At 46.5% G+C, this 6014-nt stretch overlaps 1 pseudogene; it reads right to left on the bottom strand.

The window, feature by feature from the left end:
- Positions 1-5201: 5201 nt before the first annotated feature.
- On the bottom strand, positions 5202-5767 carry LOC130874860 (60S ribosomal protein L19-like; annotated as a pseudogene).
- Between the last annotated feature and the right edge of the window lie 247 nt (positions 5768-6014).

Here is a 6014-nt window from a genome sequence, read left to right on the forward strand (position 1 = left end):
GTAGGCCAGGGCCATAACCTTAACTATTCCATGAATGCTAATAGCATTTGGAAAACAAAACAAAAGAAATTAACAGCTTAAAACTAATTGGACCTGAAGACCTGCTCTTCTGGCCATTAAAAAAAAGCGCTTTGTTTTTGCCTGGTGTTCACCCTGGCAAGGCTCTAATGCCACCATTGCCAATGCCTTTAAAGGTAAAGAAACACTTGTGAGCTGACTGACCTGGACTGCCCCTGGACTTTAAAGTCCTGACAGGCCATACCGGTTGGTCAGGAATCTCCAGGACTGCAAGCACTCTCCACTTCCTGCAGTCCGGACTAGCCACCACCTGTGGCCAATTACCGATTCCAGTTGCCACAGCTTGAAGCCATTGCTCACGGTGGAGGCCAGAAGAAGCCCCACAGACATCGCTAGCACACGCTGGGGTCTGTAGACTCTGCCAGCAGCTGCCTTTGTTTGGTGACAGCTGTGGTTAAGGCAGTCTGCCCAGAGCCCGGCTTCAGTCTTAGCCAGAGGCTACACAGACTCCTCAGGAGCCCCAAGCTAAATTACTGCTACCCTGCCCAGAGTCCACAGGGTTAGGGCTGGGCCTGGAAGTCCCTGGTTTTTCCTCTAGCTCCTCACCAGAGCTGAGACTCAATGGGGGAACTACCGTTCTCAGGAGGGGACGTGCCTCCGGGGCCCTGTGGAACCCAGCTTGAAAGACTGAAGGGAGAATGCTCAGTTCTGAGCAGGAGGAACTGTTATCCTGAGGAACGACCCTTCCACAGCAGAACCCTGCGTTTGAACCTGGGGCACATCACCACCTCTTAGACTGCAACAAGATGGCCTAAGTCAGGAATGCAGATTCAGGAACCTCACTGTGACTCTTCTGTGAGGCCACCAGTGGCTACAATATCACCAGGGCTGGCACTCCCCTATTTTACAGGCAGTCTTCCTGTGAAAAAAGCACAAACATACCCTCAACCCCATATTAACACAGGATTGTGTTCTTTCCAACATAGACTGAGGTTGTAACTCCCCCCCCCCCCCTTTTTTCTTTCCAAGGCTGTGTTTTAACCTCACCGAGGGGCTATCTTTTTAATCCAAACTGCAAGTCTCATTAGCTGAGACCTGGCTCAAGGTACCTTTGCATTTCAACAGACTTTTGACTGCCGGAGGCGACTTCTCTGGTCTGGCTGGAAACGGCTTGCAACTGAAGCTGGAATCAGGGCAAGGTGCAATTGCACTCTCCATCGCTTGCACCAGGAATTTGGGACCTGGAGGCGCAGGTCCCTCCTTGTTGCAGCGGCCTCTGAGAGAGCTGTGCTGTTTTTACTACCCCTGATTTCCTTTCTTAAATCTTGTAATATCAAAAGTAGGAGATTTTCTGTATCAGGCCATACTACCTCTGCTTATTCCCTGCTGACGGGTTCCAGGCACCAGCGGTGGAAGACCAGGCCCTCCAAACTTTTCCGCTCCTCAGCAAGGCACGGCTTGGGCCAGACTCAGCAGGCTACAGTGTGTGAACTCGGGTAGCCACAAACTTGGTGGCAACAGTCTGGAGCCATTCCTGGGCCATGTGTCCTGCACTGTCTTTACTTTTATGCCTGCTGAGCAGTGGCCGCTGTGGCTCCGTGACCACAGCACTGCAGATAGAGTTGACCCGAGTGCAGACTGAACCACACCTTGGACTCTCCTGGAGCTGCTTAGAGTCAGCAGCGGCTACCACATCAATGCGGAGGAGGGAGCAGAATATTTACATTATCTACAAACCCTAAAAGTTTCTGCATTTGTTTTTGCTTCACCCGAGCTCCTCAAGCTATCAAAATAGACCCAAGTAAATGTACAGACAGTTGCCTACTCTTTCCTGGTCTCATTACTACAGTTAAATATAATTTTACTCCCGATTATTCAACTTTTCTTTTTCCTTTTTTACAAGATTTATTTATTTATTATTAATTGTGTTTATAGTGTTCTGTCTACATGTATCCCTGCAGGCCAGAAGAGGGCACCAGATCTTATTACAGATGGCTGTAAGCCACCATGTGGTTGATGAGAATTGAACTCGGGACCTTTGGAAGAGCAACCAGTGCTCTTAACCATTGAACCATCTCTCTGGCACCCCTCAACTTTACTTCTTTTTTTCAACTTTACTTTTTATCTGAGCGCTGGTTCTTTACCTCTACACCTGCAGTGTCTTATTTATCTGTGGCGTCCATCATGGTTTTTCTCCTGTAGCTCTGGCCACATGTCTGTGCATCATCGGTCATGCATCCTACTTTGAAGGGCGTCTATTGGGGCCCCACATTGCGTACCATCTGTCGTAGGCCACATGTTGGGGTAACATCTGTCTGGGTCCAGCCTTGACGCGATTTGCATGGTCCAGGGGAGGAGCACGAGGATAGAATCACTAAGCCGAAGACACAGAGACATGAGGCAAATAAAAAGCAGAAACACAGAATAGCATCAGGAGGGACAGTGATTGCACACTGACCCAACACATTTAGTTTCCACATGCTTAAATACTTCACCCCAAAAGGGCAGAGGGAAAGCAATAGACTTCATTAACATGATATAAGAAATAGATCAAGTCTCCTGTAGGCAATCAATCCCTGGACCCTCCTGCCAATCTCCTTTGAGGAAAGGGGAATAGCAAGGTTGAGCAGATCCACCTCTATATTCAAAATAATAATTAAACCCACCCTAGCTCAGGATCTCTTGTTTGTAGCCACATCTGTTTTTAACCACTTTAAAAGAGCAAAAATAAACTCAAACTCTCTGACCTTTAGTCAAGGTGGACTAGGACTCACATCTGTGGGCCCCCACACGTCACTTATCTGGCTCTACCCTCTATAGCACACACAAATTGTCCTCTAGGCTCTGGTTGGTTCCACTCCACTGCTGCTGCTATTCTTTCTGGTCATGCCATGGTACTGGCATCTCTAAAATGCTGGGGCCTTCTGCCACAACTGGGCTACACTTTCCACAAGTGGCCTCTCCTAGAACTCTCTTCAGATTGCCAAGCCTTAGCTTTCTCTGTGACCCCTTCCATTCGGGGACTTCAACTGCCAATGAGGCTGCCTCTTCTTCAATGGCCTATTCTGCCCTCTCACAGCGCCAGGGCTCGGCTACTCTGCATGGTCACTTCATGCCTTCAAACCCAGTACTACCTGAGTGATGCTTACAGATGACCAAGTTCAGCTGCAAGCGTAAGGGTCAACCTTAGCCACTTCTAGAAAGAGCATAGTTACTGTGTGCAGACTCTGAGGAAACACTTTCCAGAAATTTCACCTCAACAATGCTCATCTCATTTTTTTTATTTAAACATTTTAAAATTTTGCAGACTAGCTACAGTTTCCCCTTCTCCCACTCCCACACCTCCCACCATCCCACCCACCATTCACTCCTCAGGAAAGGTAAGGTCTCCGTTGGGAAGTCAACAAAGTCGGCTATACCAGGTTGAGGTAGGATCAAACCCCTTCATCTTGTATCAAGGTAGAGCAAAGTATCCCACTTTGGGATAGGAAATGGTGTCCAAAAAGCCAGTTCCTGTACCCAGGATAAGTCCTGGTTTTTCTGCCAGGGGTACCCCCAATAGATCAAGTCACACAACTGTCACCCACATTCAGAGGGCTTAGTTCGGTCCTATGCAGGATCCCCAGCTGTCAGTCCAGAGTCCGTGAGCTGTCTTGTGGTTTTTCCAGTCATGATCTTGATTACCCCCGCCCCCTTACAAATATGATCCCTCCTCCCTCTCTTCAACTTCGGTCCAGGAGTTCAGCCCAGTACTTGGCTGTGGATCACTGCATCTGCATCAGTTACTGGATGTGGATTCTATGATGACCATTAGAGTAGTCACTAATCTGATTATAGGGGAGGCCAGTTCAGGCGCCCTCTCCACAGTTGCTAGGAATCTTAGCTGGGCTCATTCTTGTAGATTTCTGGGAATTTCCATAGCACTTGGTTTCTCTTAGGGAGAGAAAATGGCTCCCTATATCAAGATATCTCTTTCATTGCTCCCCCTCTCTACCCTCCCCCAACTCCACCATCTGGAGCCTTCATGTTCCCATCCCCCATTCTCTCTTATACACTCCATGGGATTGTGGCAGGTGGGGATGGGGCATAAGATGTGCCCCCAGGGGCTAGGGTTGAGAGAGCAGGGCTGTCCAGCCAGTAGCTCAGATACTCACCTCCAGGTGTAGGCAGAACCTGTAGCTCCAGTGTTTGCTGGTGTGGCCTTTCCTTATCACTGTTAATTTCTATCCCCAGGGTACCAGCATCAATCATCCCAGTAAAGCTAAGATTTTAATATATCCAGTAGTCTGGTCTTGTGTTAATCACAGCCAATTCTTCACTCCCAACTAACCAGAACCACGATTTTTAACTCGAAATATGCAATATCCCCAGTAGAGTCTTTAAATGTTCTCAGACTTCCCTCTGGAACTTCACAAGCCAATTCACATTCCTCCAGTGGTACTGGCCTTGCCTTTAATGGCTTAATCATTCTTTTGTATAAAGAATCGGCATTTTCAAAGGCCAGAGATTCAATTATTATTTGTCTAGCTTCTGAATTCGGTATCATTCTGTTTACTGCTGATGTCAATCTTGTAAGAAATCAATGAAGATTTCTTTTGGACCCTGTATGATTTTAGTAAATGACTCAAACTTCTTTCCTATTTTTCAGATTCTGTCCTAAGCATTCAAAGCTGCTGTACATCATAAATCCAGGGTGTGGTCATGAGATCTAGCTTGCCTTTCTGTACTAGCATAATCTCTTTCTCCAAGAATTTGATCTTAGAAGATTTTCATACCTCTGGCTTTATTCCATTGTTCAATAGTCTTAGCATCTTCTCTGAGCCAGTTACTTCATTGTAATTGTGGACCAGGCTCTAAAACAGCTTTAACAAACTCTGTCAAGTTATTATAAACAATTCTATTACAAACTGATCACAAGTTTAACTTTTGCTTCAGAAAGGTGAGTGCATGACATTGAGACTATTATTTCCTTGAATCTCCTTAAATCTAACACTGGCACAGGAGCTCATTCAGTTCCTATTCTATTATTTTGCAGTTCCTGTAAGGTTACTGGATATATCAAGGTTGGTTGTTTGAAAACCTTAGGCTGTTCTTGTCTATTTTTTTTTAAGGGTTGTTTTATTTTAATGACTGATCCACCTGAGGTCACAGGCAGCCCACTATGTACAGACTCTAGGGAAGCTCTATTTCTTGGTCTCTTCCTCCTTGGACAGAGTCTTGATGATCTCCTCCTTCTTGGCCTGGAAGCGCGGGTCTTAGACCTGCGAGCCTCAGCCTGGTCAGCCAGGAGCTTCTTATGGGCCTTGTCTGCCTTCAGCTTGTGGATGTGCTCCATGAGAATCCGCTTGTTTTTGAAGACATTCCCTTTGACCTTCAGGTAAAGGCTGTGATACATATGGCGGTCAATCTTCTTGGATTCACGGTATCTCCTGAGGAGGCGGCGCAGGATCCGCATTCTTCTCATCCAGGTCACCTTCTCGGGCATTTGGGCATTGGCAGTACCCTTCCGCTTTCCTATGCCCATATGCTTGCCCTTCCGTCGAGCCAAAGTGTTTTTCCGGCAGCGAGCCTGGGAATGGACAGTCACAGGCTTCTGGATGATCAGCCCATCTTTGATCAGCTTCCGGATCTGCTGACGGGAGTTGGCATTGGCGATTTCATTAGTCTCGTTGGGGTCCAACCAGACCTTCTTTTTACCACAGCGCAGGACGCTAGAGGCAAGCCTCTTCTGTAGCCTGAGCATACTCATGGCTGCAGACGCCCCTGTCTATTCTTATATGCAATGTTGAAATTGATTCTCCATTGAATTCTTCTGTCTGGTTTTGAATATCTGTTACCTGTTTTATTAAGTTTTTCTAAGGGCTGTATCTTAGCACTCAGACTAACCAACATTTTTAGTGATAAAACAAAAATGATAATGCTGATATTTGCAGTTAACATTACATAAATCCAATCTAAGTTAGTTATTCTCTCATTTAATCACTGCATTTTCAAAC

Source organism: Chionomys nivalis, chromosome 5 (assembly GCF_950005125.1).
Source record: "Chionomys nivalis chromosome 5, mChiNiv1.1, whole genome shotgun sequence".
In the NCBI taxonomy this organism is placed as follows: Eukaryota; Metazoa; Chordata; class Mammalia; order Rodentia; family Cricetidae; genus Chionomys; species Chionomys nivalis.